The 14708-nt window shown below is 46.7% G+C and overlaps 1 protein-coding gene across 1 annotated transcript in view; it reads right to left on the bottom strand.

Annotated features, from left to right (window-relative positions):
• The window catches only part of LOC134929680 (general transcription factor II-I repeat domain-containing protein 2A-like), a 100245-nt gene that overhangs the window by 22691 nt on the left and 62846 nt on the right, over window positions 1–14708 (bottom strand). The window lies entirely within an intron of this gene.

Genomic DNA, 14708 nt, shown 5'->3' on the forward strand with positions numbered 1-14708 from the left:
CAGGCATGTCAACGGCCATATTCCTCCCACGGACAACAGGTGTCTCCCCGGGTGCCTGACTTAAACAAACCACCTCACCATCAGAATCCTCCTGGTCAATTTCCTCCCCAGCGCCAGCAACACCCATATCCTCCTCATCCTGGTGTACTTCAACACTGACATCTTCAATCTGACTATCAGGAACTGGACTGCGGGTGCTCCTTCCAGCACTTGCAGGGGGCGTGCAAATGGTGGAAGGCGCATGCTCTTCACGTCCAGTGTTGGGAAGGTCAGGCATCGCAACCGACACAATTGGACTCTCCTTGTGGATTTGGGATTTCGAAGAACGCACAGTTCTTTGCGGTGCTACTGCTTTTGCCAGCTTGAGTCTTTTCATTTTTCTAGCGAGAGGCTGAGTGCCTCCATCCTCATGTGAAGCTGAACCACTAGCCATGAACATAGGCCAGGGCCTCAGCCGTTCCTTGCCACTCCGTGTGGTAAATGGCATATTGGCAAGTTTACGCTTCTCCTCCGACAATTTTATTTTAGGTTTTGGAGTCCTTTTTTTACTGATATTTGGTGTTTTGGATTTGACATGCTCTGTACTATGACATTGGGCATCGGCCTTGGCAGACGACGTTGCTGGCATTTCATCGTCTCGGCCATGACTAGTGGCAGCAGCTTCAGCACGAGGTGGAAGTGGATCTTGATCTTTCCCTAATTTTGGAACCTCAACATTTTTGTTCTCCATATTTTAATAGGCACAACTAAAAGGCACCTCAGGTAAACAATGGAGATGGATGGATACTAGTATACAATTATGGACGGACTGCCGAGTGCCGACACAGAGGTAGCTACAGCCGTGAACTACCGTACTGTGTCTGCTGCTAATATAGACTGGTTGATAAAGAGATGTCGTAGTATGTATGTATGAAGAAGAAAGAAAAAAAAACCACGGTTAGGTGGTATACAATTATGGACGGACTGCCGAGTGCCGACACAGAGGTAGCCACAGCCGTGAACTACCGTACTGTACTGTGTCTGCTGCTAATATAGACTGGTTGATAAAGAGATGTCGTAGTATGTATGTATGAAGAAGAAAGAAAAAAAAACCACGGGTAGGTGGTATACAATTATGGACGGACTGCCGAGTGCCGACACAGAGGTAGCCACAGCCGTGAACTACCGTACTGTACTGTGTCTGCTGCTAATATAGACTGGTTGATAAAGAGATGTAGTAGTATGTATGTATAAAGAAGAAAGAAAAAAAAACCACGGGTAGGTGGTATACAATTATGGACGGACTGCCGAGTGCCGACACAGAGGTAGCCACAGCCGTGAACTACCGTACTGTACTGTGTCTGCTGCTAATATAGACTGGTTGATAAAGAGATGTCGTAGTATGTATGTATGAAGAAGAAAGAAAAAAAAACCACGGTTAGGTGGTATACAATTATGGACGGACTGCCGAGTGCCGACACAGAGGTAGCCACAGCCGTGAACTACCGTACTGTACTGTGTCTGCTGCTAATATAGACTGGTTGATAAAGAGATGTCGTAGTATGTATGTATAAAGAAGAAAGAAAAAAAAACCACGGTTAGGTGGTATACAATTATGGACGGATTGCCGAGTGCCGACACAGAGGTAGCCACAGCCGTGAACTACCGTACTGTACTGTGTCTGCTGCTAATATAGACTGGTTGATAAAGAGATGTCGTAGTATGTATGTATGAAGAAGAAAGAAAAAAAAACCACGGTTAGGTGGTATACAATTATGGACGGACTGCCGAGTGCCGACACAGAGGTAGCCACAGCCGTGAACTACCGTACTGTACTGTGTCTGCTGCTAATATAGACTGGTTGATAAAGAGATGTCGTAGTATGTATGTATAAAGAAGAAAGAAAAAAAAACCACGGTTAGGTGGTATACAATTATGGACGGACTGCCGAGTGCCGACACAGAGGTAGCCACAGCCGTGAACTACCGTACTGTACTGTGTCTGCTGCTAATATAGACTGGTTGATAAAGAGATGTAGTAGTATGTATGTATAAAGAAGAAAGAAAAAAAAACCACGGGTAGGTGGTATACAATTATGGATGGACTGCCGAGTGCCGACACAGAGGTAGCTACAGCCGTGAACTACCGTACTGTGTCTGCTGCGACTGGATGATAAATAATGATATAAAAAATATATATATATATCACTACTGCAGCCGGACAGGTATATATATTATATAATGACGGACCTGCTGGACACTGTCTGTCAGCAGAATGAGTTTTTTATAGAATAAAAAAAAAAAACACCACACAAGTGAAGTCACACGACGAGTGTTTAACTTTTTCAGGCAATCACAATATAGTATACTACTAACTATTCTGGTGGTCAGTGTGGTCAGGTCACTGGTCAGTCACACTGGCAGTGGCACTCCTGCAGCAAAAGTGTGCACTGTTTAATTTTAATATAATATGTACTCCTGGCTCCTGCTATAACCTATAACTGGCACTGCAGTGCTCCCCAGTCTCCCCCACAATTATAAGCTGTGTGAGCTGAGCACAGTCAGATATATAATATATATACATAGATGATGCAGCACACTGGGCTGAGCAGTGCACACAGATATGGTATGTGACTGTCTTGTACTCCTGGCTCCTGCTATAACCTATAACTGGCACTGCAGTGCTCCCCAGTCTCCCCCACAATTATAAGCTGTGTGAGCTGAGCACAGTCAGATATATAATATATACATAGATGATGCAGGCATGCAGCACACTGGGCTGAGCAGTGCACACAGATATGGTATGTGACTGAGTCACTGTGTGTACCGTTTTTTTCAGGCAGAGAACGGATATATTAAATAAAACAACTGCACTGCTGGTGGTCACTGTGGTCAGTCACTAAACTCTGCACTCTCTTCTACAGTATCAGCCTCAGGTCAATCTCTCTCTCTCTCTCCTAATCTAAATGGAGAGGACGCCAGCCACGTCCTCTCCCTATCAATCTCAATGCACGTGTGAAAATGGCGGCGACGCGCGGCTCCTTATATAGAATCCGAGTCTCGCGAGAATCCGACAGCGTCATGATGACGTTCGGGCGCGCTCGGGTTAACCGAGCAAGGCGGGAAGATCCGAGTCGCTCGGACCCGTGAAAAAAAACATGAAGTTCGTGCGGGTTCGGATTCAGAGAAACCGAACCCGCTCATCTCTAATTATAACTCCCTTTTTTCGAAGGAGTATCATCATTTCGGCCATTACCTTGGTGAATACCCTCGGTGCCGGGGACAGACCAACGGCAACGTCTGGAATTGGCAATGACAGTCCTGTACCACAATTTTGAGGTACTCCTGGTGAGGAGGGTAAATGGGGACATGCCGGTAAGCATCCTTGATGTCCAGTGATACCATGTAATCCCCTTCGTCCAGGCTTGCAATAACCGCCCTGAGCGATTCCATTTTGAACTTGAACCTTCGTATATAAGTGTTCAAAGATTTCAATTTTAGAATGGGTCTCACCGAACCGTCTGGTTTCGGTACCACAAACATTGTGGAATAGTAACCCCGGCCTTGTTGAAGGAGGGGTACCTTGATTATCACCTGCTGGAAGTACAGCTTGTGAATTGCCGCCAGTACTACCTCCCCTTTCTCCGAGGGCAGCAGGCAAGGCTGATTTCAGGTAACGGCGAGGGGGAGTCGCCTCGAACTCCAGCTTGTATCCCTGTGATACTACTTGCAGAACCCAGGGATCCACCTGTGAGCGAGCCCACTTGTCGCTGAAATTCCCGAGATGCGCCCCCACCGCACCTGGCTCCACCTGTGGAGCCCCACCGTCATGCGGTGGACTCAGATGAAGCGGGGGAAGATTTTTGATCCAGGGAACTGGCTGTCTGGTGCAGCTTTTTCCCTCTTCCCTTGTCTCTGTGCAGAAAGGAAGCGCCTTTGACCCGCTCGCTTTTCTGAAGCCGAAAGGACTGTACCTGATAATACGGTGCTTTCTTAGGCTGTGATGAACCTGAGGTAAAAAAAATTCTTCCCAGCTGTTGCTGTGGATACGAGGTCCCAGAGACCATCCTCAAACAATTCCTCACCCTCATAAGGCAGAATCTCCATGTGCCTTTTAAAGTCAGCATCACCTGTCCACTGCCGGGTCCCTAATACCCTCCTGGCAGAATGGACATTGCATTAACTTTTTGATGCCAGCCGGCAAATATCCCTCTGTGCATCCCTCATATATATAAGACGACGTCTTTAATATGCTCTATGGTTAGCAAAATAGTATCCCTGTATAGGGTATCAATATTATCTGACAGGGTATCAGACCACGCTGCAGCAGCACTATCCATGCTGAGGCAATTGCAGGTCTCAGTATAGTACCTGAGTGTGTATATACAGACTTCAGGATAGCCTTCTGCTTTTTAACAGCAGGCTCCTTCAAAGTGGCCGTATCCTATGACGGCAGTGCCACCTTTTTTGACAAACGTGTGAGCGCCTTATCCACCCTAGGGGATATCTCCCAACGTGACCTATCCTCTGGCGGGAAAGGGTACGCCATCAGTAACTTTTTAGAAATTACCAGTTTCTTATCGGGGGAACCCACGCTTCATTCACTCATCTGATGGGGGAACAAAACACTGGCTGCTTTTTCTCCCCAAACATAAAACCCATTTTTTGTGGTATTTGGGTTAATGTCAGAAATGTGTAACACATTTTTCATTGCCGAGTGCAACGGATGTTCCTAGTGGATTGTGTATATGTCTCAACCTCGTCGACACTGGAGTCAGACTCCGTGTCGACATCTGTATCTGCCAGCTGAGGTAGCGGGCATTTTTGAGCCCCTGATGGCCTTTGAGACGCCTGGGCAGGCGCGGGCTGAGAAGCCGGCTTTCCCATAGCTGTTACGTCATCCAGCCCTTTACATAAGGAGTTGACACTGTCGGTTAATACCTTCCACTTATCCATCCACTCTGGTGTCGGCCCCACAGGGGGCGACATCACATTTATCGGCATCTGCTCCGCCTCCACGTAACCTTCCTCCTCAAACATGTCGACACAGCCGTACCGACACACCGCACACACACAGGGAATGCTCTGACTGAGGACAGGACCCTACAAAGTCCTTTGGGAAGACAGAGAGAGAGTATGCCAGAGCACACCAGAGCGCTATATAATGCAGGGATTAACACTATAACTGAGTGATTTTTCCCCCAATAGCTGCTTGTATACACAATATTGCACCTAAATTTGGTGCCCCCCCTCTCTTTTTAACCCTTTGAGCCTGAAAACTACAGGGGAGAGCCTGGGGAGCTGTCTTCCAGCTGCACTGTGAAGAAAAAATGGCGCCAGTGTGCTGAGGGAGATAGCCCCGCCCCTTTTTCGGCTGACTTTTCTCCCGCTTTTTTTATGGATTCTGGCAGGGGTATTTATCACATATATAGCCTCTGGGACTATATATTGTGATTTTTTGCCAGCCAAGGTATTCATATTGCTGCTCAGGGCGCCCCCCCCCAGCGCCCTGCACCCATCAGTGACCGGAGTGTGAGGTGTGCATGAGGAGCAATGGCGCACAGCTGCAGTGCTGTGCGCTACCTTGTTGAAGACCGAAGTCTTCTGCCGCCGATTTCCAGGACCATCTTCATGCTTCTGGCTCTGTAAGGGGGACGGCGGCGCGGCTCCGGGACCGAACGATCGAGGTCGGGTCCTGTGTTTGATCCCTCTGGAGCTAATGGTGTCCAGTAGCCTAAGAAGCCCAAACTATCTCCAGTCAGGTAGGTTCGCTTCTTCTCCCCTTAGTCCCTCGTAGCAGTGAGTCTGTTGCCAGCAGATCTCACTGAAAATAAAAAACCTAAAATATACTTTCTTTTCTAGGAGCTCAGGAGAGCCCCTAGTGTGCATCCAGCTCAGCCGGGCACAAGATTCTTTCTGAGGTCTGGAGGAGGGTCATAGAGGGAGGAGCCAGTGCACACCAGGTAGTCCTAAAGCTTTCTTTAGTTGTGCCCAGTCTCCTGCGGAGCCGCTATTCCCCATGGTCCTTACGGAGTCCCAGCATCCACGTAGGACGTCAGAGAAATACATATTAAATAGCAACGCCTTCCGAGTGCCGCCTCAACCTCTCCATATTTACTTTCTCATACACCAATGGAGGGCACTGGAGCAAGTAGACACGTATAAGAGGATGGAGTGCCGGGCTTCTCTCTCTCTCTATATATATATATATATATATAAAATCTCCCCCCGAAAAAAAAACGAATTATAAATGCACATAATAATTGTGCAAGGCTGACCCACCTACTTAAAGTGGGAGCCCCAATGACCGGTCTCCGGAGTAAGCAGGCCCTGCGACAGGGGGGGGGGGGGCGACAAAGGGGACACCAGTGCCGGGGATCAAGAATAAAAAATATGAGGCTGCAGTGTCTATTGTTACTTGTTAAAAACCATCTCCTGAACGTCTGCCCACCAATTACTTTGATTAAGACCCTGGCTGCTCTGGACATCCATCTCCCAATTCTCTCCCCCACCCCCTGCATACCCTAGTACTTGGTCTGTTCCATTGGTGACGCTGCACCGGCCCTTCCCACCCTGTCTCTTTCCACCAGCACCACCGCGGCATCGCCGTGACCGAGGAGCCCAGCAGTTATAGGTGTACTGTGGTCAGCCTTCCACATCCCCAACGCACGAGGGTAGTGGGTGTGACAGACTGCAGCAGCCCCACTGTTATACTCAGCTGTCCCTACAGACAGAGATCCTTGCTCTGCTGAGTCCCTTGTGGTTCCTGGCATATATACGTATATATATATATATATATATATATACACACATATATATATATTAGTGATGAGCGGGTTCGGATCCTCGGGATTCGACCCGCCCGAACTTCACCTTTTTTTTACACGGGTCCGAGCGACTCGGATCCTCCCGCCTTGCTCGGTTAACCCGAGCGCGCCCGAACGTCATCATCCCGCTGTCGGATTCTCGCGAGACTCGGATTCTATATAAGGAGCCGCGCGTCGCCGCCATTTTCACACGTGCATTGAGATTGATAGGGAGAGGACGTGGCTGGCGTCCTCTCCGTTATATTAGAAAAGAACAGAGTAAACTGAGTGACTTAGTTATGTTGGGAGGATTGGGGACGGGGAGCAGCTGTTAGGGAGTACAGTGCAGGGTTTACCACCAGTGAGTTAGTTTAATCCTTTGTTTCTCTGCCTTAAAAAAAACGCTCCACCATATCTGTGCTCAGTGTGCTGCACTGCTGCATGATATATCTGTGCTGAGTGCACTGCTCACACTGCCTAATTGTGGGGACTGGGGAGCAGTTATAGCAGGAGTACAGTGCACAGTTTTGCTGACAGTGACCACCAGTCCAGTATACGTTTGTCTGCCTGAAAAACACTCCTGTGGTGTTTTTTTTTTTCTTCATACTAGTTTAGCAGTCTGCTGACAGTGTCCACCAGGTCCGTTATATACAGTATATTATATATATAAGCAGTACGGTAGGCCACGGCTGTACCTACCTCTGTGTCGTCAGTGCACTAGTCGTCCATAAGTAATATAATACTATACTTACTATCCATCCATCTACATTGTATTGTATACCTACCTGTGGTGGTTTTTTTTTTTCTTCATACTAGTTTAGCAGTCTGCTGACAGTGTCCACCAGGTCCGTTATATACAGTATATTATATATATAAGCAGTACGGTAGGCCACGGCTGTACCTACCTCTGTGTCGTCAGTGCACTCGTCGTCCATAAGTAATATAATACTATACTTACTATCCATCCATCTACATTATTGTATACCTACCTGTGGTGGTTTTTTATTTCTTCATACTAGTTTAGCAGTCTGCTGACAGTGTCCACCAGGTCTGTTATATACAGTATATTATATATATAAGCAGTACGGTAGGCCACGGCTGTACCTACCTCTGTGTCGTCAGTGCACTCGTCGTCCATAAGTAATATAATACTATACTTACTATCCATCCATCTACATTATTGTATACCTACCTGTGGTGGGTTTTTTTTTCTTCATACTAGTTTAGCAGTCTGCTGACAGTGTCCACCAGGTCCGTTATATACAGTATATTATATATATAAGCAGTACGGTAGGCCACGGCTGTACCTACCTCTGTGTCGTCAGTGCACTCGTCCTCCATAAGTAATATAATACTATACTTACTATCCATCCATCTACATTGTATTGTATACCTACCTGTGGTGTATTTTTTTCCTTCATACTAGTTTAGAAGTCTGCTGACAGTGTCCACCAGGTCCGTTATATACAGTATATTATATATATAAGCAGTACGGTAGGCCACGGCTGTACCTACCTCTGTGTCGTCAGTGCACTCGTCGTCCATAAGTAATATAATACTATACTTACTATCCATCCATCTACATTGTATTGTATACCTACCTGTGGTGGTTTTTTTTTCTTCATACTAGTTTAGCAGTCTGCTGACAGTGTCCACCAGGTCCGTTATATACAGTATATTATATATAAGCAGTACGGTAGGCCACGGCTGTACCTACCTCTGTGTCGTCAGTGCACTCGTCGTCCATAAGTAATATAATACTATACTTACTATCCATCCATCTACATTATTGTATACCTACCTGTGGTGGTTTTTTTTTTCTTCATACTAGTTTAGCAGTCTGCTGACAGTGTCCACCAGGTCCGTTATATACAGTATATTATATATATATATAAGCAGAGCGGTAGGCCACGGCTGTACCTACCTCTGTGTCGTCAGTGCACTCGTCGTCCATAAGTAATATAATACTATACTTACTATCCATCCATCTACATTGTATTGTATACCTACCTGTGGTGGGTTTTTTTTTCTTCATACTAGTTTAGCAGTCTGCTGACAGTGTCCACCAGGTCCGTTATATACAGTATATTATATATATAAGCAGTACGGTAGGCCACGGCTGTACCTACCTCTGTGTCGTCAGTGCACTCGTCGTCCATAAGTAATATAATACTATACTTACTATCCATCCATCTACATTGTATTGTATACCTACCTGTGGTGTTTTTTTTTTCCTTCATACTAGTTTAGCAGTCTGCTGACAGTGTCCACCAGGTCCGTTATATACAGTATATTATATATATATAAGCAGTACGGTAGGCCACGGCTGTACCTACCTCTGTGTCGTCAGTGCACTCGTCGTCCATAAGTAATATAATACTATACTTACTATCCATCCATCTACATTGTATTGTATACCTACCTGTGGTGTTTTTTTTTTTCTTCATACTAGTTTAGCAGTCTGCTGACAGTGTCCACCAGGTCCGTTATATACAGTATATTATATATATAAGCAGTACGGTAGGCCACGGCTGTACCTACCTCTGTGTCGTCAGTGCACTCGTCGTCCATAAGTAATATAATACTATACTTACTATCCATCCATCTACATTGTAATGTATACCTACCTGTGGTGGTTTTTTTTTTCTTCATACTAGTTTAGCAGTCTGCTGACAGTGTCCACCAGGTCTGTTATATACAGTATATTATATATATAAGCAGTACGGTAGGCCACGGCTGTACCTACCTCTGTGTCATCAGTGCACTCATCGTCCATAAGTAATATAATACTATACTTACTATCCATCCATCTACATTATTGTATACCTACCTGTGGTGTGTTTTTTTTTCTTCATACTAGTTTAGCAGTCTGCTGACAGTGTCCACCAGGTCCGTTATATACAGTATATTATATATAAGCAGTACGGTAGGCCACGGCTGTACCTACCTCTGTGTCGTCAGTGCACTCATCATCCATAAGTAATATAATACTATACTTACTATCCATCCATCTACATTGTATTGTATACCTACCTGTGGTGTTTTTTTTCTTCTTCATACTAGTTTAGCAGTCTGCTGACAGTGTCCACCAGGTCCGTTATATACAGTATATTATATATATAAGCAGTACGGTAGGCCACGGCTGTACCTACCTCTGTGTCGTCAGTGCACTCGTCGTCCATAAGTAATATAATACTATACTTACTATCCATCCATCTACATTGTATTGTATACCTACCTGTGGTGGTTTTTTTTTTCTTCATACTAGTTTAGCAGTCTGCTGACAGTGTCCACCAGGTCCGTTATATACAGTATATTATATATATAAGCAGTACGGTAGGCCACGGCTGTACCTACCTCTGTGTCGTCAGTGCACTCGTCGTCCATAAGTAATATAATACTATACTTACTATCCATCCATCTACATTATTGTATACCTACCTGTGGTGGTTTTTTTTTTTCTTCATACTAGTTTAGCAGTCTGCTGACAGTGTCCACCAGGTCCGTTATATACAGTATATTATATATATATATAAGCAGTACGGTAGGCCACGGCTGTACCTACCTCTGTGTCGTCAGTGCACTCGTCCTCCATAAGTAATATAATACTATACTATCCATCCATCTACATTGTATACCTGTGGTGGCTTTTAGTTGTGCGCATTAAAATATGGAGAACAAAAATGTGGAGGTTAAAAAAATAGGGAAAGATCAAGATCCACTTCCACCTCGTGCTGAAGCTGCTGCCACTAGTCATGGCCGAGACGATGAAATGCCATCAACGTCGTCTGCCAAGGCCGATGCCCAATGTCATAGTACAGAGCATGTAAAATCCAAAACACAAAAGATCAGTAAAAAAATTACCCAAAAATCAAAATTAAAAGCGTCTGAGGAGAAGCGTAAACTTGCCAATATGCCATTTACGACACGGAGTGGCAAGGAACGGCTGAGGCCCTGGCCTATGTTCATGGCTAGTGGTTAAGCTTCACATGAGGATGGAAGCACTCATCCTCTCGCTAGAAAAAAGAAAAGACTTGCGGCAAAAGCACAGCAAAGAACTGTGCGTTCTTCGAAAACACAAATCCCAAAGGAGAGTCCATTTGTGTCGGTTGCGATGCCTGACCTTCCCAACACTGGACGGGAAGAGCTTGCGCCTTCCACCATTTGCACGCCCCCTGCAAGTGCTGGAAGGAGCACCCGCAGTCCAGTTCCTGATAGTCAAATTGAAGATGTCACTGTTGAAGTACACCAGGATGAGGATATGGGTGTTGCTGGCGCTGGGGAGGAAATTGACAAGGAGGATTCTGATGGTGAGGTGGTTTGTTTAAGTCAGGCACCCGGGGAGACACCTGTTGTCCGTGGGAGGAATATGGCCATTGACATGCCTGGTCAAAATACAAAAAAAATCAGCTCTTTAGTGTGGAATTATTTCAACAGAAATGCGGACAACTGGTGTCAAGCCGTGTGTTGCCTTTGTCAAGCTGTAATAAGTAGGGGTAAGGACGTTAACCACCTCGGAACATCCTCCCTTATACGTCACCTGCAGCGCATTCATAATAAGTCAGTGACAAGTTCAAAAACTTTGGGCGACAGCGGAAGCAGTCCACTGACCAGTAAATCCCTTCCTCTTGTAACCAAGCTCGTGCAAACCACACCACCAACTCCCTCAGTGTCAATTTCCTCCTTACCCAGGAAAGCCAATAGTCCTGCAGGCCATGTCACTGGCAAGTCTGACGAGTCCTCTCCTGCCTGGTCCTCCGATGCATCCTTGAGTGTAACGCCTACTGCTGCTGGCGCTGCTGTTGTTGCTGCTGGGAGTCGATCGTCATCCCAGAGGGGAAGTCGGAAGACCACTTGTACTACTTCCAGTAAGCAATTGACTGTCCAACAGTCCTTTGCGAGGAAGATGAAATATCACAGCAGTCATCCTGTTGCAAAGCGGATAACTGAGGCCTTGACAACTATGTTGGTATTAGACGTGCGTCCAGTATCCGCCGTTAGTTCACAGGGAACTAGACAATTGCTTGAGGTAGTGTGCCCCCGTTACCAAATACCATCTAGGTTCCACTTCTCTAGGCAGGCGATACCGAGAATGTACACGGACGTCAGAAAAAGACTCACCAGTGTCCTAAAAAATGCAGTTGTACCCAATGTCCACTTAACCACGGACATGTGGACAAGTGGAGCAGGGCAGACTCAGGACTACATGACTGTGACAGCCCACTAGGTAGATGTATTGCCTCCCGCTGCAAGAACAGCAGCGGCGGCACCAGTAGCAGCATCTCGCAAACGCCAACTCGTTCCTAGGCAGGCTACGCTTTGTATCACCACTTTCCAGAATAGCCACACAGCTGAAAACCTCTTACGGCAACTGAGGAAGATCATCGCAGAATGGCTTACCCCAATTGGTCTCTCCTGGGGATTTGTGGCATTGGACAACGCCAGCAATATTGTGCGTGCATTACATCTGGGCAAATTCCAGCACGTCCCATGTTTTGCACATACCTTGAATTTGGTGGTGCAGAATTATTTAAAAAACGACAGGGGCGTGCAAGAGATGCTGTCGGTGGCAAGAAGAATTGCGGGCCACTTTCTGCATACAGGCACCGCGTACAGAAGACTGGAGCACCACCAAAAACACCTGAACCTGCCCTGCCATCATCTGAAGCAAGAGGTGGTAACGAGGTGGAATTCAACCCTCTATATGCTTCAGAGGATGGAGGAGCAGCAAAAGGCCATTCAAGCCTATACATCTGGCCAAGATATAGGCAAAGGAGGTGGAATGCACCTGTCTCAAGCGCAGTGGAGAATGATTTCAACGTTGTGCAAGGTTCTGCAACCTTTTGAACTTGCCACACGTGAAGTCAGTTCAGACACTGCCAGCCTGAGTCAGGTCATTCCCCTCATCAGGCTTTTGCAGAAGAAGCTGGAGGCATTGAAGGAGGAGCTAAAACAGAGTGATTCCGCTAGGCATGTGGGACTTGTGGATGGAGCCCTTCATTCGCTTAACCAGGATTCACAGGTGGTCAATCTGTTGAAATCAGAGCACTACATTTTGGCCACCGTGTTCGATCCTAGATTTAAAACCTACGTTGGATCTCTCTTTCCGGCAGACACAAGTCTGCAGAGGTTCAAAGAACTGCTGGTGAGAAAATTGTCAAATCAAGCGGAACGCAACCCGTCAACATCTCCTCCTTCACATTCTCCCGCAACTGGGGGTGCGAGGAAAAGGCTACGAATTCCGAGCCCACCCGCTGGCGGTGATGCAGGGCAGTCTGGAGCGACTGCTGATGCTGACATCTGGTCCGGACTGAAGGACCTGCCATCGATTACTGACATGTCGTCTACTGTCACTGCATATGATTCTCTCACCATTGAAAGAATGGTGGAGGATTATATGAGTGACCGCATCCAAGTAGGCACGTCAGACAGTCCGTACTTATACTGGCAGGAAAAAGAGGCAATTTGGAGGCCCTTGCACAAACTGGCTTTATTCTACCTAAGTTGCCCTCCCTCCAGTGTGTACTCCGAAAGAGTGTTTAGTGCCGCCGCTCACCTTGTCAGCAATCGGCGTACGAGGTTAATTCCAGAAAATGTGGAGAAGATGATGTTCATTAAAAAGAATTATAATCAATTCCTCCATGGAGACATTCACCAGCAGCAATTGCCTCCAGAAAGTACACGGGGACCTGAGATGGTGGATTCCAGTGGGGACGAATTAATAATCTGTGAGGAGGGGGATGTACAAATTGAAAGGGGTGATGAATCGGACGATGATGATGAGGTGGACATCTTGCCTCTGTAGAGCCAGTTTGTGCAAGGAGAGATTGATTGCTTCTTTTTTGGTGGGGGCCAGAACCAACCAGTCATTTTAGTCACAGTCATGTGGCAGACCCTGTCGCTGAAATGATGGGTTCGTTAAAGTGTGCATGTCCTGTTTTTACAACATAAGTGTGGGTGGGAGGGCCCAAGGACAATTCCATCTTGCACCTCTTTTTTCTTTCATTTTTCTTTGCGTCATGTGCTGTTTGGGGAGTATTTTTTTAAGTGCCATCCTGTCTGACACTGCAGTGCCACTCCTAGATGGGCCAGGTGTTTGTGTCGGCCACTAGGGTCGCTTAGCTTAGTCGTCACACAGCTACCTCATTGCGCCTCTTTTTTTCTTTGCGTCATGGCTCTTTGGGGAGTGTTTTTTGGAAGGGCCATCCTGCGTGACACTGCAGTGCCACTCCTAGATGGGCCAGGTGTTTGTGTCGGCCACTAGGGTCGCTTAGCTTAGTCGTCACACAGCTACCTCATTGCGCCTCTTTTTTTCTTTGCATCATGTGCTGTTTGGGGAGTATTTTTTGGAAGGGCCATCCTGCGTGACACTGCAGTGCCACTCCTAGATGGGCCAGGTGTTTGTGTCGGCCACTAGGGTCGCTTAGCTTAGTCGTCACACAGCTACCTCATTGCGCCTCTTTTTTTCTTTGCGTCATGTGCTGTTTGGGGAGTATTTTTTGGAAGGGCCATCCTGCGTGACACTGCAGTGCCACTCCTAGATGGGCCAGGTGTTTGTGCCGGCCACTAGGGTCGCTTAGCTTAGTCGTCACACAGCTACCTCATTGCGCCTCTTTTTTTCTTTGCGTCATGTGCTGTTTGGGGAGTATTTTTTGGAAGGGCCATCCTGCGTGACACTGCAGTACCACTCCTAGATGGGCCAGGTGTTTGTGTCGGCCACTAGGGTCGCTTAGCTTAGTCGTCACACAGCTACCTCATTGCGCCTCTTTTTTTCTTTGCGTCATGTGCTGTTTGAGGAGTATTTTTTGGAAGGGCCATCCTGCGTGACACTGCAGTGCCACTCCTAGATGGGCCAGGTGTTTGTGTCGGCCACTTGGGTCGCTTAGCTTAGTCACACAACGACTTTGGTGCAGCTCTTTTTTTC

Source organism: Pseudophryne corroboree, chromosome 5, assembly GCF_028390025.1.
Source record: "Pseudophryne corroboree isolate aPseCor3 chromosome 5, aPseCor3.hap2, whole genome shotgun sequence".
In the NCBI taxonomy this organism is placed as follows: Eukaryota; Metazoa; Chordata; class Amphibia; order Anura; family Myobatrachidae; genus Pseudophryne; species Pseudophryne corroboree.